Source organism: Natrix helvetica (genome assembly GCF_964273705.1).
Source record: "Natrix helvetica genome assembly, chromosome: W".
NCBI classification, from domain to species: domain Eukaryota; kingdom Metazoa; phylum Chordata; class Lepidosauria; order Squamata; family Natricidae; genus Natrix; species Natrix helvetica.
In genome coordinates, this window is record NC_138555.1 from 39,300,290 (window position 1) to 39,327,754 (window position 27,465).

At 44.5% G+C, this 27,465-nt stretch overlaps 1 pseudogene across 1 annotated transcript in view; it reads left to right on the plus strand.

The window, feature by feature from the left end:
- Window positions 1-27,465, plus strand: part of LOC309400566 (solute carrier family 12 member 6-like) — a 40,352-nt pseudogene that overhangs the window by 1,736 nt on the left and 11,151 nt on the right. Inside the window, exons 2-17 of the transcript in view lie at window positions 16,362-16,492; window positions 16,713-16,945; window positions 18,393-18,607; window positions 19,449-19,503; window positions 19,854-19,956; window positions 20,660-20,758; window positions 21,576-21,633; window positions 23,947-24,121; window positions 24,398-24,516; window positions 24,592-24,690; window positions 24,895-25,014; window positions 25,253-25,357; window positions 26,117-26,123; window positions 26,553-26,748; window positions 26,842-27,011; window positions 27,101-27,232. The product of the transcript in view is annotated as a solute carrier family 12 member 6-like (transcript). The remainder of the gene's footprint in view (window positions 1-16,361; window positions 16,493-16,712; window positions 16,946-18,392; window positions 18,608-19,448; window positions 19,504-19,853; window positions 19,957-20,659; window positions 20,759-21,575; window positions 21,634-23,946; window positions 24,122-24,397; window positions 24,517-24,591; window positions 24,691-24,894; window positions 25,015-25,252; window positions 25,358-26,116; window positions 26,124-26,552; window positions 26,749-26,841; window positions 27,012-27,100; window positions 27,233-27,465) is intronic.

Below are 27,465 nucleotides of genomic sequence, written 5' to 3' on the forward strand. Positions count from 1 at the left end.
CCGAAGGGACTCGGGGCGGTGTATAGACACCACATTAAAACCTAATATAAAATAGATACACTTAAAAACCAATTAAACTATAAGGCTGTACAGGGTAATAAAAGTTAAAAATTAGCTTAAAACAACCCCAAAAATTTAAAAGTACAGAATTGAGGGACTAGATCGGGATTAGGCCAGGCCCGCTAAACTAAACAGGTGGGTCTTGAGCATCTTACGGAAGGAGCGGAGATCAGTGATTGTTCTGATGTCACGGGGGAGGTCATTCCAGAGGGTCGGGCCCATCACAGAGAAGGCCCTACTCCTGGGCGTCGCCCGCTGGCACTGCCTCGTGGACGGCACCCGGAGGAGCCCCTCCCTGTGAGAGCGGATCGGTCGAAGGGATGTATGGGGCAGGATACGATCCCGCAAGTACCTTGGTCCTGTGCCATGGAGCGCTTTAAAGATGATAACCAGTACCTTGAAACACACCCGAAAAGCCACAGGTAGCCAGTGTAGCCCGCGCAGGAGAGGTGTTACGTGGGAGTACCTCGAGACTCCTGCAACAACCCGCGCGGCCGCATTCTGAACTAGCTGCAGCCTTCGAGTGCATCTCAGGGGGAGCCCCATGTAGAGAGCATTACAGTAGTCCAGCCGAGACGTCACAAGTGCATGGGTGACTGTGTGGAGGACATCCCGGTCCAATAGGGGCGCAATTGGCACACCAGGCGAACCTGGTGAAACGCCCCCCTTGCCACGGCCGTCACATGGTCGTCCATTGACAGCCGGGCATCTAGGAGGACGCCCAAATTGCGAACCCGATCCATGGGGGCCAGCTGTTCGCCCCCAATGGCCAGTGATGGACGCAGCTGGTTGAACCGGGGTGCCGGTAGCCACAGCCACTCCGTCTTGGACGGGTTGAGCCTGAGTCTGTTACCTCCCATCCAGTTCCGCACGGCTTCTAGACACCGGGACATCACTTCGACGGCATCGTTGGGGTGGTTCGGGGTAGAAATGTACAGCTGGGTGTCGTCAGCATACAGATGGTAGTCTACCCCGAATCCACGGATGATCTCACCCAGTGGCTTCATATATATGTTGAACAGGAGAGGTGAGAGGACCGACCCCTGGGGCACTCCGCAGGTGAGCGGCCTCAGGGTCGACCTCTGCCCCCCTGTCAACACACATTGCGCTCGGCCAGAGAGGTAGGAGGAGAACCACCGCAAAACGGTGCCCCTCACCCCCAGCCCCTCCAGACGATGCAATAGGATACCATGGTCAATGGTATCAAAAGCCGCCGAGAGGTCTAATAGGACCAGGATGGGGGAACAGCCCCCATCTCTGGCCCTCCAGAGATCATCCACCAACGCGACCAAAGCCGTCTCCGTGCTGTGGCCCAGCCGGAAACCGGACTGGCATGGGTCTAGATAATCCATTTCTTCCAGGTGGCGTGGGAACTGTTGTGCCACCACACTCTCTACAACCTTCGCCAAAAAGCAAAGGTTGGAGATGGGACGATAATTAGACAATATAGCCGGGTCCAGGGAAGGCTTCTTGAGTAGGGGCCTCACCACCGCCTCTTTTAAGACGGCCGGCAAGAACCCCTCTCTAAGAGAAGCATTGACTAGTTCCTGGAGCCAGCCTCGTGTAACCTCCCAGGATGCCAGTATAAGCCAGGAGGGACACGGGTCCAGTAAACATGTGGTGGCTCGCAACTTTTCAATAAGTTGGTGTTAGGATGTTAGCTTTGTCACTGCGTTAATTGGTTAATTGGTTTGCTTAGCTGTGCTGAAATTTATTACGCAGGTCTACAGTTCTTATCTGCAAGTGATTTAGTGCGCCTGCTCACACACATTCACATTCCTTTACTTTCTCTTCTGATTTCTGTTCGCCTGCCAGGAGGCAGGCACATAACTCTGCAGAGATGTAGTTAATTGAGTTAGCATTTTTGTATTTTTATTTTATTTTATTTTATATTAAAGTGTTTTTATTAGAACATGTTTCGGGTTTATTTTTGCTTATTCAAAAGTATGCTTCAGGAGAAAGCCACGGTCCACGCTTCGTTAATTCAGGGTGGAACTTCCCCCTGACAAATGGTAGCAAGAGTTTGGTTGTATAATTTATGGCTTTTCTCCTTGTTAAGTTACTTCCAAGAGATAAGCGTATAGGCTAATTAGACAAGAATGATTTACAATCGACTGAGGAACGATTAGATCATCTTTCTAACAATGCCGAAAAAGAAAAATGAAGCACATTCCGATGGCTCCCTCCCCTCTGATACAGAAGCAGAAAGCATTTTACGCTGGCTTCCAAGCTTTCAAATGCCGATAGCTTCAGCAACCAGACTGGATGGAGAATCTGCTGTGGGACAGATCTCACCCAGATCTCAACAAGATGGGACTGCTCCAGGAGATGTCAATCTACAACTGAGATTAGTAGAACATCTCCCTTCTAATTATGCATGTTCCCAAATATCTCCAAGATATTTTGAAATGCTCGGGGCTAAACCAAAGCATTCACTGCTGCTAGAGCAAATTCACCCCCACGCAGAAAGAGAAACTTATGAATCTTCCCAGACTTCTGAGCAAGATATGGAAAGCTATCGTAATCACATAGAATTTTTTGAACGCCAGCTTTTACAGGCCAAAATAGATTACGCAGTGTTAGAGGCAAATAAGAAGGGTTTTCCTATCTTTCAAACTTCTGAAAACGCCATCTTGCCTTCTTCTCCAAAGCCTAAGACACCCCCCCTCCCCCGCCATGGAGGATACTGTGTCAGGCAAATCAGAACAGAGAGATGTGCACACGTCACAATTGCCACGTGATCTCCTTTGTTCTCCAATATATGCCACACAGGCAGAAATATTACAGCCAAGAGATGTGGCTGCAGCGCCATCTCCTGGCAGAAATAATTTAATGCAACAGACTTTTTCGCAAATGTCATTAGATTATTCAAATATTCAGGCTGCCAGGCCACAAATGCCTTCCCAGTCCCAATTTTCAGCACCCCCCTGGTGACGCTGGTGTCTTCTCAGATGGAACACAACAATACTTAATGCAGCAAAGGCAGATACCTGCCACTCAAGCAAGCCATGCTTTTATTCCTGATCATGCACCAGCCCCAGCTGTTAGATTGCAGCAACCACAGGTGCAACAGCAGCAAGCATTTCAAATGCACATCCCTCAACAAACATTCTTTGCTCCTCCATTGACTGGTGAGTCCAAGTTAAAGATATCAGGACAAAATTATAAAGCCTGGGTCAGTGAGATTTCAATTTTGCTTCGCAGAGAAGGTACCCATTGTATGGTGTTTAATCCTCCTGCCCAGCCATGGACTCCTGCAATAAGAGACTTACAGTAGATGTACCCATGGAAACTGAACTGCAGGTTATTTTTTTGCCTAATGCAACAGCCCAACAAATTTGGGCCCATTTGGAAGATTGCTACAGGCCCATTTCAATTGAATCTTCATGTTTGCTCATGTCTGAGTTCCATGGTTCGAAGTTGAAACCCTGTGAACAAATTGGTGGACATTTGACCAAACTGAAAGGAATGAGAAGTGAATTGAGAGAAAGAGGCCATGTTATTGATGATATCCAAATGATCAGCATTATCATTAACTCATTGAATTATGAATGGAGAGATGCCATTGCAAAGATTAACCACGTGCCTATTGCTCAACGCACTGTTAATAATGTATGCAGACTTTTAATTGAGGAGGAAGCTATCAAATTAGCCACACCACATCTGCAACAGCCGCCAGCATCAAGAGCTCCAGCTAGACGTCACTTCTGAGGAAGAGCCTACGCTCCAAGGATGCCAAGATGATACATCTGCAACCGTATGGGACATGACACCCGGGATTGTCCCCAACGAGTTCCAGCTCCCGTCACATACCAGCCCAGAGGAACAGACTCCAGAGGCAGGGGTATTTATTTATTAAATTTATTTATTTATTTATTAAATTTGTTAGCCGCTCCCTCTCCACAAAGGGACTCGGGTAGAGGCGGAAGACAAGGTCGTCGTGGCCCAAGGCGTGATCCACAAGCTCCACTTGCCACATTGGCCTTAACCAACGATCCACAACCTGATCCAGAGTACGATAGACGTCTTTTGTGGACTTTGGACAGTGGCGCAGCTTTACACGTTACTTACAGAAAGGAACTTTTCACAGAGATGCACGAGCCTGAATCTGAATTTCGAGAACTGTACTCCTTCTCCAACCACCCTTGTAAGGTCACGGGAAAAGGAACTGTTTACGTTGAAGAGCTCGATACATTCATCCCTGATGTTTACTACAGACCTTCAGCAACCAGTAATTTGCTTAGTCAAAGTCACTTGTCTAGAGAGTTAAAGTTCCAGGTTCACCACCTCGAGAAAGCAAGTTACATAGTTAAAAATGGAGATATTGTTGCTGAAACCATGCTGATTGGTGGTGTTTATTACTTAAAGCCAAAGCCTAAACCGCAATCAAAGGCAAGTATGCAAACTCCAAAAAGGGAAAGCACAAGCCCAGAGAGAGTTGGTTCAGAGAGAGATCCTGTTGCTACTCCAAAGGCTCCTAAAGCCAACAAACAGAAAATAAGGAAACAGGTTGCTCAGAGCAAGCCTGAGGTTCCTCATGAAACTGTTAATGTTGAAAATTCACTAACTGGTAAACCTTTGCATTCCAGGTGTATCCACAAGTGGCATAGAAGATTGGGGCACGCCAGTTTCCGTGTTCTTAGGAAAATGCCGGAGTTCGCAAAAGGTTTGGATCTAAAGGGGTGTAAGGTGTTTTTGGATTGTGCAGCCTGCAGGAAAGCTAAATCCAAAGCAGCTGCCATTCCACTGACATAGTAGGTCCTTTTCCACCAACAATTGGTGGTAAAAAGTATTTTCTAACAATTGTTGATAATCATTCTAGATATGGATTTGTATATCCTATGAGAGAGAAATCTGAGACCTTTCAGATCTTTAAATACTTTGCAGCATTTGTTTCTACCCAATATCAAGTTTGCATCGCCAGAATCCAGAGTGACCGTAGTGCAGAATTCATGTCTCAGCGTTTCCAGGACTGGATGCGTAAGAATGGAATTCTTCATCAGACATCCGCTCCATATACACCAGCTCATAACAGAGTCACAGAACGAAGACAAGGGGTTCTACAAACCATGATGCATTGTCTCCTAGAAGACGCCAATCTCAGTAACATATACTGGGGTGAAGCAATCAAATATGCAAATTACATTGTCAACCGTACTTGTAGCAGTGTAATAAATCAGACTCCTTTCTTCATGATGTATGGCTACAAGCCTGATCTCAAGATCCTCCACATTTTTGGTTCATATGCTATGGTGAACATTCCCTTAGCTCAAAGAAGAAAAGGAGGTCCAGCAGCAAAGAGACTGAGATTTATGGGTATTGATGATAATTCAAAATGGAGCAAATTTATTGACCCTAAACATGTAATTGTGATTTCTCAATCTGCTAATTTTGAGGAAGATATTGACTGGTCCAGGATTCATTCCAATGATCCTGGAGTTTATTTTCCTAGAGATGATGTTGCAGATGCCACACAGCCTGATGACCAAGATTCACAGGCAGATATTCCTTCTACCAGTTCTTCACAACCTGATGTTCCATCTTCGCAAGCTGCAGATGCTGATGCTAGCGACGAATGTGAGGACGAGGATGACGAAGAAGAAGAATGGACTGTTGTTCCGAGACGTTCCAAGAGGGTCACAAAAGGAATCCCTCCACAACGATATTCGTGGCAACTGACAAAACACCCTTGCCTTTGATTTGCAATGTTACACTTCCTCCTGATATGTTCCCACAAATCAAGCAGCTTCCTGATTTAGAGCAAGAGAAATGGTATGAAGCAATGCAGGATGAAATGGACAGTTTAAAGAAACTTAATGTATTTACACCTGCAAAACCTCCAGCAAACAAAAAAGTCATTGGCACTCGATGGGTCTACAGAATCAAGAAGAAACCAAATGGTGAGTCATTGTACAAAGCCAGACTTGTAGCTCAGGGTTTCGCTCAATGTTATCCTGAGGACTACACAAACACTTACTCACCAACAGTCAGAACTGAGAGTGTAAAAATTGCTTTAACCACTGCAACTATTCTTGGTTTAGAAGTTTTCCAGTTTGATGTGGACACGGCATATCTACATGCTGACCTAGATGAAGAGATCTACGTGAGAGGATCTCCAGGATTCCGACATCAAGAAGGGGATACCTGGTTCCTGAACAAAAGTCTTTATGGTCTGAAACAGTCAGGTTTAATGTGGTACTTATGTCTTACTGACAAACTAAATTCAATGGGCTTTATTAAGTCCGAAACTGATGAATGCGTGTTCACAAAAAGATCTAACAATGCATATGAGATAATTCTTGTTTATGTTGATGATATTGTTTATATTGGTCCAAATAAGAAAATGAGTGAGATTTTTGCTAAAAGTTTGCAGAGATACTTCACATTGAAATCTTTAGGTCATATTAGCACTTACTTAGGTGTTCAGATTGACAAAACACAAAAGGGGTTTAGTCTTTCACAAGAGGAGAAAATTGACCACATTTTGCATCATTGCAACATGAAAGATGCTAACACAACAAAGACACCCATGCAAACAGATTTTCACAACTTAACACATGAAACAAGTCCTGAGTTCGAGGATCAAACACTTTATCTTTCAGTCATTGGGTCACTGTTGTACATTAGTAGTTGGACCAGACCCGACATTGCACCTGTGAGCATGCGCGCACAACAGGCGCAACCCCCCCCCCCCCATTTTTACTTTTTTCGCCCTCCCCAGGCTCCAGAGGCTTTATAGGAGCCGGGGGGGGGGGGCGAAAAGAGCCTCCCACACACACCCCGGAGGCCCTCCGGAGGCTTCAGGGACCATCTGGAGGCTTCCCTAAAGCCTTCGGAATGCTTAAAATGACCCTCCGAGCAAACCGGAAGTTTGCTCGGAGGATCGTTTTGAGCGCTCCGAAGGCTTCAGGGACCGTCCGGAGGCTTCTCTGAAACCTTCAGAGCGCTCAAAACGACCCTCCGAGCAAACCGGAAGTCACGGAGGGTCGTTTTAAGCATTCCGAAGGCTTCAGGGAAGCCTCCGGACGGTCCCTGAATCCTCCGGAGGGCCTCTGGGGAGGCGGGGGAGGCTCTTTTCGCCCTCCCCAGGCTCCTATAACGCCTCTGGAGCCTGGGGAGGGTGAAAAATGGCTTTAAAAAAGGGTGAACTCAGCTGGCCAGCGCACGCATGCGCGCTGGCCAGCTGACAGGGCAGCGCCTCACGTGCCCTGACAAATGGCTCCGCGTGCCACCTGTGGCACGCGTGCCATAGGTTCGCCATCCCTGCTGTATAGAGATGTTGGGAAGCTTGGTCTTAACACTCTGCCCATCGGCCCCCTCCCTCGCGAGCCCAGCAAGGTGGGGAGCCCCCCCGAGGCTACGGCAGCGGCGGCGGTCGCAACGGGACCCCCCCAGGAGAGAGCAGGACGAGCAAACGACGGCAGGTCAGAGCATGTACTTTTCTACCATGTACTTAAGGGCAGACCTAATTCTATTGTGGGAGTCCCCCCTCTCGCAGGTCTGCCCCTCTGCTCTTACGAGGGCCCACCTCGATGAGGGATATATTAATCCAGAGAGGTGGGCAAGGCGTGGCCTCAGGGGTTTTTTAGCAAAAATTTTAATTCGTTTTTTAGGGGGTTCTAGGGTGGGGGGAGGGGTTAGCCGGGCTGAGGGAGGGACCAGTGCCAAGACGGCGGGTGGAGTTAAGGAAAGGAGCGGAGCCATTAAGGGGGGGGAGTAGCGATACTCCAAAAGAGGGTCTTTTCATACCAACGGTCGTGGGGAGGGGCAGGTACAAGGGTAGACAGAGATCGCATCACCGGTTGGGAGACCATAGTCGTTGGGTACGGCCGGTCATATGTCCCAACCCCCGCAATCTAGGTGGTCAGAACCTACAGAGCCAGGGCCTGAGGCTGATGCTATGCAATGCCAGGTCCATTGTCAACAAAGCCCCCCTCATTAATGACTTGGTTTCGGAGGGGGAGCCGGACCTCGCAGGAATTACGGAGACCTGGCTGGGCCACGAGGGAAGCCTCTCCCTCGTGGAAATGTGCCCGCCAGGCTACCGTGCATTTCATCAGTCACGGGCACTAGGCAGGGGTGGTGGGGTAGCGGTCATTGTGAGGGAAGGTCTTGAGCCAAGACAGACCACTGTGCCACAGATAACTGGTTGTGAGTCCCTGTGTATGAAGTGGGGCCCAGGGAAGCAGTTGGGCTTGCTGATTGTATACCTGGCTCCTCGCTATGCATCAGCAGCCCTGCCCGAGCTCCTTGGGGTGATCGCCGAGATGGCAGTTGAAACGCCTAGACTATTGGTCATGGGTGACTTCAACCTGCCATCGGTAGGGGAGGCATCCGAAGTAGCTAGGGAGTTCATGGCTTCCATGACAGCCATGGACCTGACCCAAATAATTCAGGCCCCCACACATGAGGGAGGACACACACTGGATCTTATTGTTGTCTCTGGCCAATGGAGGAGTGATCTGGGAGCAGGGGATTTAGCTATCACCCCCCTGTCATGGTCTGATCACTCACTGCTCCGGCTCGACTTTCCAGCTGCTACTCCCCACCGCGGGGAGGCGGAACCAGAGTACCCAAGATGGTTCCGCCCCAGGCGCCTGATGGAACCTGATAGGTTCCAGACGAAGATTGGGCCACTTCCTGTAGCCCTGACCCACACCCGTTCGGAGGACCTAGTGGCTGCATGGAATAGTGCGGCCGCTGGGGCCTTGGACCGGGTGGCGCCTTTGCGGCCTCTCTTGCGGCAGCGAACCACCCAGGCTCCTTGGTTTACCGAGGAGCTGAGGGTGATGAAGCGCCACAAGAGATGCCTAGAGAGCAGGTGGAGATCATCACGCTCTGAATCTGACCGAACTCAGGCAAGAGCCCATTTACGGACTTACCTTGTGGCTTTAAGAGTGGCCAAGTGTCAGTATTGTGCCACTCTTATTGCGTCCACAGATAACCACCCTGCCGCCCTGTTTGGGGTGACCCGCTCCCTCCTCCAACAGAGGCCGCGGGAAGCTCCTCTGCAGGGCAGAGCAGAGGAATTTGGGGAGTATCTGCAGGACAAAATCGCTCAGATTCGAATCGAATTGGTCCCTACTAGTGGTCTAGAAGGGTCGTCGGAGGCGGGTTGTGAGGTCCCATTCTGGGAGGAGTTTGACTCTGTTACTTCCGAAGATATGGACAGGTTGTGTAGGCGACTGCGAGCCACCACATGTCTACTGGACCCGTGTCCCTCCTGGCTTGTACTGGCATCCTGGGAGGTCACACGAGGCTGGCTCTAGGAGTTAGTCAACGCTTCCTTGAGTGAGGGGTTTCTGCCGGCCGCCCTGAAATAGGCGGTGGTGAGGCCCCTCCTCAAGAAGCCTTCCCTGGACCCAGCTCTGTTAGCCAACTACCGTCCCGTCTCCAACCTTTGCTTTCTGGCGAAGGTTGTAGAGAGTGTGGTGGCACAACAGTTTCCACGCCACTTGGAGGAAAATGATTATCTGGACCCGCGCCAGTCCGGTTTCCGGCCCGGCCACAGCACGGAGATGGCATTGGTCGCGTTGGTGGATGATCTCTGGAGGGCCAGAGATGGGGGTTGCTCCTCCATCCTGGTCCTATTAGATCTCTCGGCGGCTTTCGATACCATCGACCATGGTATACTTTTGCATCGACTGGAGGGGTTGGGGGTGAGGGGCACCATTTTGTGGTGGTTCTCCTCCTACCTCTCTGGCTGAGTGCAATTTGTATTGGCAGAGGGGCAGAGGTCGACCTCGAGGCCGCTTTCTTGTGGGGTGCCACAAGGGTCGGTCCTCTCGCCTCTCCTGTTCAATACATATATGAAGCCGCTGGCCGAGATCATTCGTGGGTTTGGGGTAGACTTCCATCTGTACGCGGATGATACCCAGCTGTACATCTCTACCCCAAACCACCCCAACGATGCTATCGAAGTGATGTCCCGGTGTCTGGAAGCCGTACGGATCTGGATGGGAAGTAACAGACTCAAGCTCAACCCGGCCGATTTGCTCACACAGAGAGGGACTCCTCCGGGTGCCGTCCACTAGGCTGTGCCAGCGGACGACGCCTAGGGGAAGGGCCTTCTCTGTGATGGGCCCGACCCTCTGGAATGACCTCCCCCCCGACATTAGAATGACTACGGATCTCCGCTCCTTCCGTCAGAAACTTAAAACCCACCTATTCCAGCTAGCTGGCTTGGCCTAATTCCACCTATCCCACCTCAGTCCTATTTCTAAATTTTTTAAGATTGGTTTTAAGGTCTGTTTTTTTAATTTTTATAAATTGTACAGGGGTTGTTTAATCTGATTTTTATTTATGTGTATGATTGTATGTTTTAAATTTTATTCCTGTACACCGCCCCGAGTCCCTCCGGGGAGAGGGGGCGGTCTAGAAATTTAATAAATTAATTATTATTATTTATTTCCATATCTGTTCTTCCCCGTCTTTGGTTAATCTAGATCTTTAATTTCTTTTGGTTAATCTATTTCAACTTCTACCCTCAAAACGATGCTATAGGGCACTGTATCACTGCATCAATCTAAGAACTAGACACAAGGACAGTTTTTTTTCTGAATCACATGATCAAAATTCAGATGCTTGGCAACTGACTCAAATTTATAACAATTGCAGTCATAAATTGCAGAGTCATGTGATCCACTTTTGTGACCTTGTGACAAGCAAAGTCAATGAGCAGGCCAGATTCACTTAACAACCCTGTTTCTAACTTTACAGTGATTCATTTAACAACTGTGGCAAGAAAGGTCATAAAATGGAGCAAAATTCACAACAACTGTCTCACTAATTTTGGGCTCAATTGTGGCTGTAAAGCGAGGATTACCTATATTTGTGTTTTGGGGGGCTGATGTCCTGCTGTTGGTTTTGCTATACTTGAGGATATATATATATATCCTATACATCCTATATATATATCCTATACAACATATATATATATATATATATATATATATATATATATATATATATATATATATATATATATATATATATATATATATATATATATATATATATATATATATATATATATATATATATATATATATATATATATATATATATATATATATATATATATATATGTTGTATTTGTACTGATAAATAAATAAAGGGAGACTAGTATAGATCTATTTCAAGCTAATTAGCTCTCATCAGCTAACCATACCCTTACTGGGATTTGAACCTGGGCTGTTATTTTCAATAACATATATTTTCAAACATAAACGAACAAAACACATAACATAAAAAAATCTTCCATTCCGCACAGTGTGTCGATTGGTTACATGGTTTTTGTGCATCCTTTCCGTAGTCATCCCTTAAATTTTATATAAAGTCACATATTGTCAACCAAGTATATTTGTATACATTATTATTATAGTACTTCATTTGTTTGACTGTCACTATTATTTCTTCATTTTAAATGAGGTATTCTAAATATGGGTTCATTTATATTATAATAATTTGTTACATCATCTTCAACATATCAAATAATAAGTATTTTAAAAATATATCCTATTTTAAATCATTCTATTATTTTGGTGTTGGTAACATTCTCTAATAAATTTTCAATTCCATTTTTTTATCTAACCACTAATTAAATAGATCCCATGTCCTATAAAATTGTTCATCTTCTTGTTCTCTAATTTCATATGTCAACGTTTTTCCAGGTTGTAATCAACTGGGAAACAAACTCTGCACCAAGTGGAAGATCCAACAGGTTCTTAAGAAACCTAGCAGACAACTTTGTTTTCCAAAAAGTAGAGAAAGGAACAAGGGGATCAGCCATATTGGACTTAATCCGCACTAACAGAGAGGAAATGATAGAAGGTGTTGAAGCCATAGGAACCCTGGGGGCAAGTGACCATGCAATATTGGAATTCAACATTATCCAAACACAAGAAGTAAAACAAAGCCAAACTAGAGTCTTGGACTTTAAGAAAGCTAATTTCAATAAACTTAGAGAGAGCTTGGGAAAAATTCCATGGATGAGAATCCTCAAGGGGAAAACAACTCAAGAAGCTTGGGAAATTTTGAAAAATGAGATTACAAAAGCCCAGTCTAGCACAATACCAATGAAGAAGAAAAATATCAGCTCCCAAAAGAAACCAGAATGGCTGCATAAAGAACTATCTGACAAACTGAAAGACAAAAAAGGTAAGTATAAAAAGTGGAAGGAGGGGGACATAAATAAGGCAGAATATCAGCAAACAGCCCGAGCCTGTAAAGATGAAGTGAGGAAAGCTAAGGCTCACAATGAAGAAAGGCTTGCCACAAAAGTAAAAACTAACAAAAAAAGCTTCTTCCAACATGTTAAAAACAAGAAAAAAGTTAAGGAAACAATTGGTCCATTGCTAGGAGAAAGTGGCAAGAAGGTGACAAGCAACAGGGAGAAAGCAGAACTATTTAACTCATGTTTTGCATCTGTCTTTACACAAAGGGATAAAACAGTCCAACCTGTCAAAAGCAGCACCACAAAAATCAGATTAGGAACACAAATTGAAATAGGGAAGAAAATGGTAAGTGAGCACCTGTCTACCCTAGATGAGTTCAAATCACCAGGACCCGATGGATTACACCCCAGGGTTCTGAAGGAACTAGCAGACGAGATCTCAGAACCACTGAATTATATCTTTCAGAGATCCTGGAACACCGGGGAACTACCAGAGGACTGGAAAAGAGCTGATGTGGTTCCCATCTTCAAAAAAGGGAAAAAAATAGATCCAGGAAAGTACAGACCTATCAGCCTGACCTCAATATCAGGAAAGATTCTGGAAAAAATAATCAAGCAACGAATTTGCGAACACCTAGAAGCAAACAAAGTAATAGCCAAAAGCCAACATGGATTTGTTAAAAACAGATCATGCCAGACTAATCTTATTGCATTCTTTGATAATGTGACAAAATTAGTGGACCAGAAGAATGCCGTCGATATAGTTTACTTGGACTTCAGTAAGGCTTTTGATAAGGTAGACCATAACCTACTACTAGATAAAGTAGAAGAATGTGGGTTAGACAGCATCACCACCAGATGGATTCGTAACTGGCTGACCAACCGCACTCAACGTGTAGTCCTCAATGGAACTGCATCTACATGGAGGGAAGTATGCAGTGGAGTACCCCAAGGCTCTGTTTTAGGCCCAGTACTCTTCAACATCTTCATCAATGATTTGGATGAGGGAATAAATGGGGAACTCATCAAATTTGCAGATGACACCAAGCTGGCAGGAATAGCCAACACTCCAGAAGATAGGCTTAAGTTACAGAAGGATCTTGACAAACTTGAACATTGGGCACTATCTAATAAAATGAAATTCAATGGTGAAAAGAGTAAGGTTCTACATTTAGGCAACAAAAACGGAATGCACAGGTACAGTATAGGTGGTACCGTGCTCAATAGTAGTAACTGTGAGAGGGATCTTGGAGTTCTAGTGGACAACCATTTAAATATGAGCCAGCAGTGTGCAGCAGCTACCAAAAAAGCCAACACAGTTCTAGGCTGCATCAACAGAGGGATAGATTCAAGATCACGTGAAGTGTTAATACCACTTTATAATGCCTTGGTAAGGCCACACTTGGAATACTGCATTCAGTTCTGGTCGCCACGATGTAAAAAAGATGTGGAGACTCTAGAAAGAGTGCAGAGAAGAGCAACAAAGATGATTAGGGGACTGGAGACTAAAACATATGAAGAACGGTTGCAGGAACTGGGTATGTCTAGCTTAAGAGAAAGAAGGACTAGGGGAGACATGATAGCAGTGTTCCAATATCTCAGGGGTTGCCACAAAGAAGAGGGAGTCAAGCTATTCTCCAAGGCACCTGAGGACAGAACAAGAAGCAATGGGTGGAAACTAATCAAGGAGAGAAGCAACTTAGAACTGAGGAGAAACTTCCTGACAGTTAGAACAATTAATCAGTGGAACAGCTTGCCTCCAGAAGTTGTGAATGCCCCAACACTGGAAGTCTTTAAGAAGATGTTGGATAGCCATTTGTCTGGAACGGTATAGGGTTTCCTGCCTAGGCAGGGGGTTGGACTAGAAGACCTCCAAGGTCCCTTCCAACTCTACTATTGTATTATTGTATAACGTACTCATTTTCGCACATTCCATTGCTCATATCATCAATCTAATATATATGCATACAATTATTATGATTATTAAACATTCATTGAATATAGCTATTATTACATCCTTTTTATGTGAAGCATACTAAATTTAAAGTAAATTTATATTATGACATTTCATTACATCATCCTGGACTCATCCAATGGTGTTACATCTTTGTATTCTATTCTATATAGAATTGTTGATCTTTTAATTTAAAAAAAGGGTTTTCCACATCATCTCCATGGTCCTTGTTTACAACTTGTATAAAATTCCATATACCAATCTAGTATATATAAATGCATTATCATTATTAATCATTTATTTGGCTATAACTATTATTACTTTGTCTTATACATAATACTCAAAATTTAACTAAGTTTAACTTAATTGTATTGTGACATTTCATTTCATCATCCTGTATCCTTCCAGTAGTAGTGCAGTCCAATATCTCTTGCCATTTGTAAAATCTGTATTCTAGGTGTTTTCTTGATAAGTCTTATGTGAACTTCTCTTGGCCACTTGTTGTTCATTGCATGTTTTGTAAAGACTCGAAACCCTCCATCTGTTCCTTTCATCAGCTTGCCTTTGGTTATCACTGGTGCTTCTGCCAAAGATACTCTCATTGTTTCTCCCAAGCTTTCTCCCCTTTCTTCATCTATGTTTTGAAGCATGAGATAGAAATCCAGTTTGTCTACCTCTCCTTTCGGTATTCCATACGTATCATTTCCCTACACTCTCGGTTTGCTGTCAGTATCAACAATTTTCTTGTCACTTTGTTCATATTTTTCTGCAATTTTTTGAACGCTATCTTCAAGTTTCATCATTGTTTCATCAATATCCTCAACTCTTCCCTCCATTATTTCTGTTCTTTGTTCTATAATCCCCAGATTCTTTTCAATTCTTTCTGTGCTTATTAGGATTTTTTGAATTTCTAGCATAATTCTTTGCAAAGTTATTTCCTCTTCTTCTTCATATTGTGCCATTTTTCCAGGTTGTAAACACTGCCACTAGGACATCCAAGACTTTTTGCTAGGTTTCAAATAAATTCAGTGTAATCTTTCAAGTCAGGGCTTTCTCTTTACTTCAAAAGAGCACCTGTATAAACAAGACGTGATTTTCTCTCTGTCCCTTTCGGTAAGCAAAGCCAATTGCCTTGAAATAGCAGATGTAACCAAGCCTCCAGCCTCTAGATGGCAGTGTTACTCCTTTTTCCTCTGTTTTTAGCTCTCTCTTTAAGCTCCAAGTTTGAGAAAAGGAAAAAAAATGTTTAAAATGCTTAGCAATTCTGATCCAGCCGAACATCCAGAAGGAAGAGAGTCTTAATCCACAAATACAAATAATGGAGAAAAATAGAGGAAGAAGGAAAAAAAAGACCAGTCCAATTTAAAAGTAAGAGGCATTTGTAAAAATTCCTCCATAAAAAAAGAAACAAAATTAAAGAAAAAAGAATAACACAATAGTTATAATTCAGGCTAATTCGCCGCTTACTCTCTTCTATCTTCAATTTTAACTTTACTCTAAGTCTTTTGGGTGTTCTCTTCTCTAATAGTAAAATTTATCTCACCAATTTCGACACACTCTCTCTCCTGCTTAGCTTCCGTTCAGGGGTCTGTCCCAACCTTATGCAGATTGAAGGCTGCTTCTCTTGTAGCCGGCAAAAAGAGCTTTCTCCTGGATCGGTCAGGGACTTTGCGATGTCCCTGAGATCAGCAGGACATGCTCTTCTCTATCACCATCTCTTCGGGACGGTTTAGGTCCAAAAGGACCATCCAGGAACAGAGATATCAACAGCAATCCTGGAGCTCCAAGATTGCATGTTGTGTTGTAGCGACGTCAGCCCCGCCTCCTCACTTGAGTTTGTTTTTGAAAGCCACAGGGCAGGTGCTTCTGAAAAGTGAGGGGGTTGTAATGAGTGAAAAAGCAGCATCAGGGGTGGTATTCACTTACCTTCCCTACCGGTTCGCAATTGTGAGCGTGCACGCTCGCTTCACTCACATGCACCACCTCTGCATATGCGCACAGCCTTCCATGCATGCACTTTTGGCAAAAAAAAGGGCCTAAATGGGATGCCATAGAGCAGGGGTGGGTGGGCGGGGTCGCCTGCGATTTCCACTACTGGTTTGGGCAAACTGGTCCAAACCGGTAGAATACCACCTTTGCTCTGCATCTTCTGTCTCTGTTGCCTCTCCGCAGCTGGAGGATAATACTTCATGATTTCACGAGCCCTGGGCCCTGAGTTTGGAGGAGCTGTAGGACTCTGCTTCTATCTCCGCACTACCTTTGCTGCTTCTATGTACATCTTGGGGGCTATTGAAATCTTCCTGGTAGGTATTCAGCACCTCACAGAAGAACCCATAAGATACAAGACAGTGTTGTAATTGTGAGGTGTTAAGTCCTGCCAGTCAGCTACAGCTCCTCTGAGAAGCAGGAGACTGCAGATCAGAGTGTCTCTTGCTACCATCATGCCAACGCTGCATCTTTTTGTATTTTCACTTCTCTGACTAGGCCGAAGGTGACATGTGACTCATTCTTGCCTCCTCTCAGATGTACATTGCCCCCAAGGCAGCAATCTTCCACAGCGATGATTCCCTGAAGGAGCCAGCAGCCATGCTGAACAACATGTGGGTTTATGGCTCTGCCTTCCTGCTGCTTATGGTGCTGGTGGTATTTGTGGGAGTGTGTTATGTGAACAAGTTTGCTTCTCTTTTCCTGGCCTGCGTCATTGTCTCCATTCTGGCTTTTTACGCTGGTGTCATCAAGAACAAAGTCAAACTAGAGTCTGTTTTAGGCCTAGTACTCTTCAACATCTTCATCAATGATTTGGATGAGGGAATAAATGGGGAACTCATCAAATTTGCAGATGACACCAAGCTGGCAGGAATAGCCAACACTCCAGAAGATAGGCTTAAGATACAGAAAGATCTTGACAAACTTGAACATTGGGCACTATCTAATAAAATGAAATTCAATGGTGAAAAGAGTAAGGTTCTACTTTTAGGCAACAAAAACGGAATGCACAGGTACAGTATAGGTGATACCTTGCTCAGTATTAGTAACTGTGAAAGGGATCTTGGAGTCCTAGTGGACAACCATTTAAATATGAGCCAGCAGTGTGCAGCAGCTGCCATAAAAGCCAACACAGTTCTAGGCTGCATCAACAGAGGGATAGAATCAAGATCACGTGAAGTGTTAATACTACTTTATAATGCCTTGGTAAGGCCACACTTGGAATACCGCATTCAGTTCTGGTTGCCACAATGTAAAAAAGATGTGGAGACTCTAGAAAGAGTGCAGAGAAGAGCAACAAAGATGATTAGGGGACTGGAGACTAAAACATATGAAGAACGGTTGCAGGAACTGGGTATGTCTAGCTTAAGAGAAAGAAGGACTAGGGGAGACATGATAGCAGTGTTCCAATATCTCAGGGGTTGCCACAAAGAAGAGGGAATCAAACTATTCTCCAAGGCACCTGAGGGTAGAACAAGAAGCAATGGGTGGAAACTAATCAAGGAGAGAAGCAACTTAGAGCTGAGGAGAAACTTCCTGACAGTTAGAACAATTAATCAGTGGAACAGCTTGCCTCCAGAAGTTGTGAATGCCCCAACACTGGAAGTCTTTAAGAAGATGTTGGATAGCCATCTGTCTGAAACCGTATAGGGTTTCCTGCCTAGGCAGGGGGTTGGACTAGAAGACCTCCAAGGTCCCTTCCAACTCTACTATTGTATTGTATTGTATTGTAAGTCCTCCTTTGCACCTCCTGATTTTCCATAGGTTACTAGCATACTCCAAGATGACTAACCAAACTCCTGTTGAAATCTGAGGCAAGAGGGTGACTTCCCCACCATGCTGCCCCTAAAGGTGTTGGGGAATATAGAATGGCCGGTAAAAGAGCTGTGCTCTCCTTACTGCTCTCTGAATTTGGTTGTTTTCTTGCAGATGTTTCATTATCCAAACTAGCTAACATCTAGTCTAGTCTGCAACTAGCTAACATCTCATCGTCTGCAAGAAAACAACTCAGCTCAGAGAGCACCAAAGGCCTCTCATTTCAACCCTGAGCTACAAATATTCTCCTTTATTGAGAATTTCCTTCCCAACCCTAGAATGTCTAGTTTGTGTCTATAAACAGAACAACAACCCACCATTTCCATGGATAGTAGCATGTACCAACTTTCACACTTATGAAGTCCAACCAATTTGCTCATCTTTATTTCTCTCTCCATTCAGTGTGTGCATGCTGGAGAATCGTTCCCTCTCCCAGCATCATATCCAGACGTGTGCCAAGACCAAGGAGTATGTTAACCTCACCATACCCACATTCCTGTGGACACACTTTTGCAACCATAGCAGGCTCCTCAATACCTCTTGCAATGAGCATTTCCAACACAACAATGTCATTGCTATCCAAGGAATTCCAGGACTAGCCAGTGGTGTTATTGCTGGTGAGAAAGGGTTCCTTATGTTCTTTATCTAGCAAAAGTGTTGTTGTTTCATTCTTTGTTGCTCTTCGAGACATTTCTTAGACAGACTTAGATTAACTTTATTGTCACTTTGAATGTGCACTGATCGGCATATATTAGAATGAAATTTCACTGCATACAGCTCTCAAAGGTCACCACCTCCAATATACACTACATAAACACGACAATAAATAAATGCATACATGCATACATATGCATATACCCACATATATTCTATAACACAGAAGCAACACAGTCTAGTTCGGATGTATACATGTACATGGTGAGAAAAAAACGAATCTTGTGAGTTTACCAGACGGACGGCATAGGGAACAAAGCTTTTATGGAATCTGCCAGAAATACTTTGAAACGTCCTCCCAGAGGGGAGAAACAGAAACAGACCGTGAAGTGGGTGTGTAGTCTCTAGTAATGCTTTGAGCTCTAACACATAGCACTTATAACTAATATCCTGAATAACAGCAAGAGATCTTCCTATAATCTTCTCGGCTGTCCTTACCACTCTCTGTAGGGGCTTTCTATCTGAGGCACTGCTGCCACCAAACCAAACAGTAATGCAGTTTGTTAAAACTCTTTCAATTGTGCCTCTGTAAAAAGTGGCCAGGATAGAAGGAGAAAGATTGTAGTAGTAACTGTGGAGTTTCTTTGGGCTGCTTCTCAGCCTAATCGTTAAGAAGATCATAGGATTGGGGGGGGATGGGGACAGGACAGGGATGGGACGGGGACGACACTATCAGACTATCCAGAGCTCTTCAACTAAATGATGGTGGTGATGGTGATAATGATGATGGTGCCATAATTGCAGAGAATCTTTGGAGCCGCTACCTGACGAAAGGTGAAATACTTGAGAAGTCATCTTTGTACTTGAGAAGGAATGGAAAGTTTCCCTTCCACCTTTGATTGAGGTGCAGACCGTCGCCCCTCTTTGTTAGCATATCTCCAAATAAGAAATAAAATAAGACCCGATAACAAGTTCTAATGAAAACAAAATTTAATATGAAAATAAAAATAAACAAAACCTTACTATCTAATTGTTACATTTTGGCAAGAGCAATTGTCGCCCACCTTCTTGGCAGACGAACAGAAGATCAAAAAGTACAGAAGTCTCTGGAATGTGTGTGAGCAGGCGCAGTACATCACTTGCTGATAAGGCCTATGACCTGCGCAGTAACTCTTCAGCTCGGCTAGCAAACAATTAACACAGTGACAGTACTCAGCTGATGTAGGAGGAGCTCTGAATCAGCAGTATGTCCTAGCTGATATCACCACTTCTTTTACCCTTCTTGTGGGTATATTTTTCCCTTCTGTCACTGGTAAGTGCCTGTATTGTGGTTGAGCTCTCTGTTCAGTGTGACTGCAAAACCAAGCCATATTAGAAGGGTAGATTTGTTAACTATGAGGCCTATATACAGCAGTTCACTTAGTGACCGTTTGAAGTTACAACAGAACTGCTTATGGCCATTTTTCACACTTACGACCATTGCAGCATCCTCGTGGTCATGTGATTTACATTCATATGGTGTGACCATTGACTCACAGTTATGACTGTTGTCTTGGGGTCATGTGATACCCTTTTGTAACTTTCAGAAAACCAAAGTCAATGGGGAAACTAGATTCACTTAACAACCATGATTTAACAACTCTAGTGATTTACTTAACAAATGTGGCAAGAAAAGTCTCACTTAGCAACATAAATTTTGGTCTCCGTTGTGATTGTAAGTTGAGGACTACCTGTATTTGGGCTCCTGAAGATTTCAACTGCAATTTCTCAACTTTAGTAAAAGGAGCTTGATCCTGGCCAGATTAAGATTAAGGCGAGATTCAGATGTATTGTTGCTTTTTCCCCAAGTTGAACCAACTCCGCTTGCTCAGTTAACATTTAATTTTATCAAAGCCAAAAGCTTTTATATAAAATACCAGTCAGCACTGTTCCTTATTATTACTTCATTCAGTCACATGAAATGTACATTCCAGAAATGGATCGACTCTTTTATTTAAATGGTGTTGTCTTCATAGGAATCATGGCTGGGTCAAATCGTTCAGGGGACCTAAAGGATGCCCAGAAATCTATTCCCATCGGTACCATCCTGGCTATTCTCACCACCTCCTTTGTGTGTATTCTTTGCAGCAGCTGGAGGCGCCTCTGGACAACCAGCCTTCTTACATTCCATTCCTTCTAAAACTAGTTTAATTGGAAATCAGGATCGATAAGGACTGCTTTGCATAGTTTTATAATCATTTTGACACAGGCATGGACATGTTTTATCTATTTGTGAATCTGGAGCTTGTAGAGAACTAGCAAACAATTTCAGTTGCTCTTTTAGACCAGTATCTGGGTAGAGCAGAGTTTCTCAACTTTGTGGCTTGAAAATATCTGGATTTCAACTCATAGAATTCCTGAACCGGCATGTCGGCTGGGGAATTACCTCAAGTCCTAACATCTTAAAAGTTGCCCAGGTTGAGAAATACTGGTGTAGAGAGAGCTGGCAGAACATCATTTTCCTCTTGGCTAACCTTCCTCATTCTTGACCAAAGAAAATGCCTTGCTTTGGTTCTAGAATTTGGATTCTTTTAATAATGCCAGTATGCTGCTTTAACAAATTCCAGATGTTTGGGGGCACATTGAACCCAGAATGCCCTCCAATGAGGATTATTGCTTTGTTGCCTTGAAATTATGTTTCCTCGCCCACAGATACAAAGCTACCAGCAAGGAAATATATCAAAGCTGTTTACAATTTCAACCCTGTAGTTCATCTTCCACTGATACCAGGACCATGCCTTTGTTTGGCAGATACCTGGCTGGAATATGTTAGGATTAATAAGCAAGAGAAGATAAAATGATTTGATAGAGTTAGCTTATGAGAAGACTGGTTGTTCATTTTTACTACTTTGTTCTTTGCACAAAATTTACTTTTGACTTTTGCCACACTAGATCTTAGCAATGTAGTGCTGTTTGGGGCATGCGTAGAAGGCGTTGTACTCAAGGACAAGTATGTAATACTACCTTGGCTTTCTCTAAATCTTATAATTTTCTAATAGTAGAAACTGCTTGTAAATTTTTCTGTGTGTAGATTTTAGATTTGGGTTGGCTATAAAGTTCCTTTCTGGTCAGCATCGGAAATGCTTGATACATGCTTCTTTTTTTAAGCTGGATATTTGTGATTAGAGATAGTTTGATGTATCGGTTAAGGCAGCGGTCCTCAACGCCTGGGGCGTGGCCCACTACTGGACCCTGGCCCATTCGGAAATGGGCTGTGTGAGCGGCTGGCCGATGCATGTGCGTGCACACGCAGCTTGACTTGCGCAAGTGGCGGGCAAGTATGCATGCGCGCACACACACACACACACACACACAGAGTTCAACTTGCACTAGCAGCAGGCTAGTTCCCCTGTCCCTCCCCACCAGGCCACCAGGCCATAAAGGTTGAGGACCGCTGGGTTAAGGCATCAAGCTAGCAACTAGGAGACCAGGAATTCTAGATCTGCCTTAGGCACAAAACCAGCTGGGTGACCTTGAGCTAATCACAAGCTCTCAGCCTTAGGAAGCACGCAAGATCAAAACCACTTATGAAAAACTTGCCAAGAAAACTCCAGGCAGTTGCCAGTACTCAAAGGCATGTATGTGTTCACACACACAAACTGTTGTTAGCAATTTCTTTTGCTCCTTTTCTGTGGCTTGGATCTAGTTAGAATTCAATTATACATCTACCAGGAATAGAATAGAATAGAATACAATAGAATAGAATTCTTTATTGGCCAAGTGTGATTGGACACACAAGGAATAAAGTTCCTTTGAAGTTGCTTTAAATAAGGTAATGGTAAAAGGTGTCACTGCGTTAAATTGTTTGCTAGCTTGAACTGAATAATTACTGAAAGAGTTACTGCGCAGGTCATAAGGTCTTATCTGACAATGATGTACTGCGCATGCTTAACATGTTTATTACTTCACACATTCCAGAGACTTCTCTTTTCCTTTTGATCTTTGTCCGTCTACCAGGAAAACTGGGAGACAGAATTGCTTCTTCCAAAATGTAACGATTAGTTAGATTTGTTTTATTTCTTTATTTCTTATTTTTGTATTAAAGCTTATTTTTAATTAGAATATGTTTCTCCAGAATTTTTTATTTCTTTTCTTCGCACCTTAAAGATAATGCAGTTTGGAAACACCGCGGTCTAAGCCTCATCTAGTTCAAGGTGAAATATTCTTCCCCTGACAAAAGGTAAAGGTTCCCCTCGCACATATGTGCTAGTCATTCCCGACTCTAGGGGGCAGTGCTCATCTCCGTTTCAAAGCCAAAGAGCCAACGCTGTCCAAAGATGTCTCTGTGGTCATGTGGCCGGCATGACTAAATGCCAAAGGTGCACAGAACACTGTTACCTTCCCACCAAAGGTGGTTCCTATTTTTTCATGCTTTCAAACTGCTAGGTTGGCAGAAGCTGGGGCAAGTAATGGGAGCTCACTCCGTTATGCGGCGCTAGGGATTTGAACCGCCAAACTGCCAACTTTTCTGATCGACAAGCTCAGCGTCTTAGCCACTCAGCCACCACGTCCCTTTTTGCTTTAAATACTATTTGCTAAAAGCAACAATGCAAAAGGACACTCATCTATCTAGCTTCTTTATGAACTTTCCAGATACCTTAGGATGATCTCTGTGTGACAGTTACTAGACCAGATGGGCTTTTCCTGATTCAGGAAAATTCTCACATATAGGAGAGCACACTATGAATTTATATTATTTCCCATTGGAATCAGAAGGATCTTTGCAATGAATTTGTATGGATTTAATAATAAATATAGTACAGGTAGTCCTCGACTTACGACAGTTCATTTGGTGGCCATTCAAAGTTACAACACTGAAAAAAGTGACTTAGGATCATTTTTCACACTTACGACAGTTGCAGCATCCACATGATCACGTGATCAAAATTCAGATGCATGGCAACTGACTGATATTTATGACTGTTGCAGTGTCCCGAGGTCATGTGTGATCCCCTTCTGTTCACTTCTGACAAGCAAAGTCAGTGGGGAAGCCAGATTCACTTAACAACTGTGTTATCAACTTAACAATGGCAATCAATGATTCATTTAACCCCTGGGGCAAGAAAAGTTGTGAAATGGGGCCAAATTCACTTAGCAAAAGTTTTCACTTAGCAGTATGAATTTTGGGCTCAATTGTGGCCGTAAGTCCAGGACTGCCTGTAGAGCATATAATTTCTTTCCCTAGTTTGCTTCAGGTGCACTTCTAGCCGTGAAACTTAAGGATTCATCTTAACAACATTTCATTCTTGTGTCCATCCGATAGATTTGGCAACACATTAAAGGGGAACCTGGTGGTGGGCACCCTCTCCTGGCCATCCCCTTGGGTCATTGTCATTGGTTCATTCTTCTCCAGGTGTAGAGCTGGGCTGTAGAGCCTCACAGGTGCACCCCGGCTACTGCAGGCCATAGCTAAGGACAACATCATACCCTTCTTATATACTGCTTCGCAGTGCTTTTATAGCCTTCTCTAAGTGGTTTACAGAGTCAGCCTATTGCTGCCAACAATCTGGGTCCTCATTTGACCCACCTCGGAAGGATGGAAGTCAACCTTAAGTCTGTGAGATTCAATCTGGCAAATTGTAGGCAGCCAGCAGGCAGCAGAAGTAGCCTGAAATACTGCACTCTAACCACTGCGCCCCACCACGGCTCTTGGAGGGAATGTATAGGGTTAAATCATACGCTCTCTGCTTCTCTCACCCATGCATTCGTTTTAGGTTTTTGGCTACGGTAAAGCCAACGGGGAGCCCACCTGGGCTTTGCTTCTGACCACCGTCATTGCAGAACTCGGGATCCTGATTGCTTCCTTGGACATGGTTGCCCCTATTCTATCCATGTAAGTGTCCTCTTTCTCATGGGTTGGGGTCCCCAAGGAAACGCCCATTGCTGACACCACCAGATGCTTTTCTAGGTTGTTCCTGATGTGTTACCTCTTTGTCAACCTAGCCTGAGCCTTACAAACTTTACTCCGCACCCCCAATTGGAGACCACGCTTCCGGTACTACCATTGGTAAGAACGCTCTACTACCTAATCGTTGAAAAGGGAAGGAGGGAGGGACAAAACAAATTCGGCCTGCAGATTATACATAAGAAGGCAACAGGGGCCAGCGAGATCATTAAGTTGTTCGTTTTCTCTTTGGTTGAATTCTAGCTCCCATGGTCATTAGGAAACTATGTGTGTGTACCCTTCTCCTTCCAATTTCTCTCCTCATAGGATACTCTCCTTCGTGGGCATGAGTATCTGTGTGGTGCTCATGTTCATCTCCTCCTGGTATTATGCAATTATTGCAATGGTGATAGCTGGCATGATCTACAAATACATTGAGTATCATGGGTGAGTTGCTCCTGAACTGTTTTGGATTGGTTCTGTGTGGCCTTTGCTCAGTGAGGATTTCTTGTCCTTAGATTTGCTCCCTCCCTAACCCTGATCCTAACCCTGCCCTAACTTAATGATAAGCACCTGGGTTCTGCAGGATGGCCTGAATACATGTTTTGCTCTGTCTGCAACAATTCTGGAAAGGACAGGCTTACTGTGACCATGCTTGTTTGGCTGAACTGTGCTTCCCTTGCAGGGCTGAGAAAGAATGGGGAGATGGCATCCGTGGCTTGTCCCTGAGTGCTGCCCGTTTTGCTTTGCTGCACCTTGAGGAGGGGCCACCCCACACCAAAAATTGGAGGTAGGGAAAGCACAGATTGCTTTCAATACAATACAATAGCAGAGTTGGAAGGGACCTTGGAGGTCTTCTAGTCCAACCCCCTGCCTAGGCAGGAAACCCTATACGGTTTCAGACAGATGGCTATCCAACATCTTCTTAAAGACTTCCAGTGTTGGGGCATTCACAACTTCTAGAGGTAAGCTGTTCCACTGATTAATTGTTCTAACTGTCAGGAAATTTCTCCTCAGTTCTAAGTTGCTTCTCTCCTTGATTAGTTTCCACCTTCAGACTCTTGTTGCCTCAACATGGGGCAGTGCTGCATAGAAAATGTGAACTCAAATTCAGAATAGAGCTGGAAGGGACCTTGGAGGTCTTCCAGTCTAACCCCCTTGCTCAAGCAGCAGACCCGATATCAGACTTGTCAAACTGGCAGTCCACGGGCTGGATACATCATGTGCAGGCCATGCCCACCCCGGCTCCGCAAAGGCAAAATACATCGCAATCTGGCCCGTGACACGATCAAGTTTGACACCCGTGCCCTATACCATTTCAGACAAGTGGCTATACACAGTCTCTTCTTAAAAACCTCCAGTGATGAAGCGCCCACAACTTCTGAAGGTAAAGCTGTTCCACTGGTTAATTGTTCTCACAGGAATTTTCTCCTTAATTCCAGGTTACTTCTCCCCTTGATTAGTTTCCATTCATTGTTTCTTGTCCTTCCCTCAGGTCCTTTGGAAAATAAGTCAATCCCCTCTAACAATCCTAGGTCACTTTTTCCAGTGCCATTGTAACTTTGAGCGGTCACTAAGTGAACTGTTGTAAATCAAGGATTACCTGTAAAGTTTCCTCTGTTTGCAATACCAAGTAGCTTTTTGCAGCTTTGCCTTTAAGCAACTTTAAGAGCCGTGGTGGTGCAGTGGTTAGAATGTAGTACTGCAGGCTATTTCTGCTGAGTACCAGTTACCTGCAGTTTGACAATTCGAAACTCACCAGGCTGAGTCAGCCTTTCCATCCTTCCGAGGTCAGTAAAATGAGGACCCAGATTGTTGGGGGCAATATGCTGACTCTGTAAACTGATTAGAGAGGGCTTTAAAGCACTGTGAAGCGGTATATAAGTCTAAGTGCTATTGCTATTGCTATCTTGCTGGGCTTCACCAGCCCATGAAAAATCCAGCTTTTCCTCTTTGTCTAAGTGCTTTTGCTGTTGCTATTTCAGACCATCAAACATCTGGTGGAGGCAGAATGTGTGAAAGGCTTCTGCCAGATCGTGGTGGCTGCCAAGGTGCGAGAGGGCATCTCTCAACTCATTCAGTCCTGTGGGCTGGGCAGCATGAAGCACAACACCGTGGTGATGGGCTGGCCGAATGCCTGGCATCAGAGTGAGGATGCCCGTGCTTGGAAGACTTTTATTGGTACGGTTTCCCTATGGGGCAAGGCATTTGGGAGCGAGAAGTCACGAGATTCAACTGAACCATATTGCATGAGTTTCTCTTCCTGTTCTCCAGGCACTGTCCACCTGACTACAGCTGCCCACCTGGCCTTGCTCATGGCAAAGAACGTGGCTTTTTACCCTAGCAACGCAGATCCTTTTTCCGAGGGCAACATTGATGTCTGGTGGATTGTGCACGATGGAGGGATGTTGATGCTCCTCCCCTTCCTTCTCAAGCAGCACAAGGTGGTGATGGGCAGGCATTGCTGAGACACGGAGCAGGCGTTAATTGGCAGGGTGGAGTTTACTGATTTCCCTCTCTCCTTGCTTCCAAGGTGTGGCGTAAGTGCAAAATCTGCATCTTTACAGTAGCCCAGCTGGAGGACAATAGCATACAGATGAAAAAGGATCTGGCCACCTTCCTTTATCACCTTTGTATCAAGGCAGAGTTGGAGGTCGTTGAGATGGTGAGTGACATAATACAACGGGAATTAGAAAAAACATCTAGCAATAGCAGTACCACTTGGACTTATATGCCGCTTCACAGTGCTTTACAGCCCTCTCTAAGCAGTTTACAGAGTCAGTCTGTTGCCCCCAGCAATTTTGGTCCTCCTTTTACTGACCTCAGAAGGATGGAAGGATGAGTCAACCTTGAGCCGGTGAGACTTGAACTGCCAAAATGCTGGCAGTTGACAGTCAG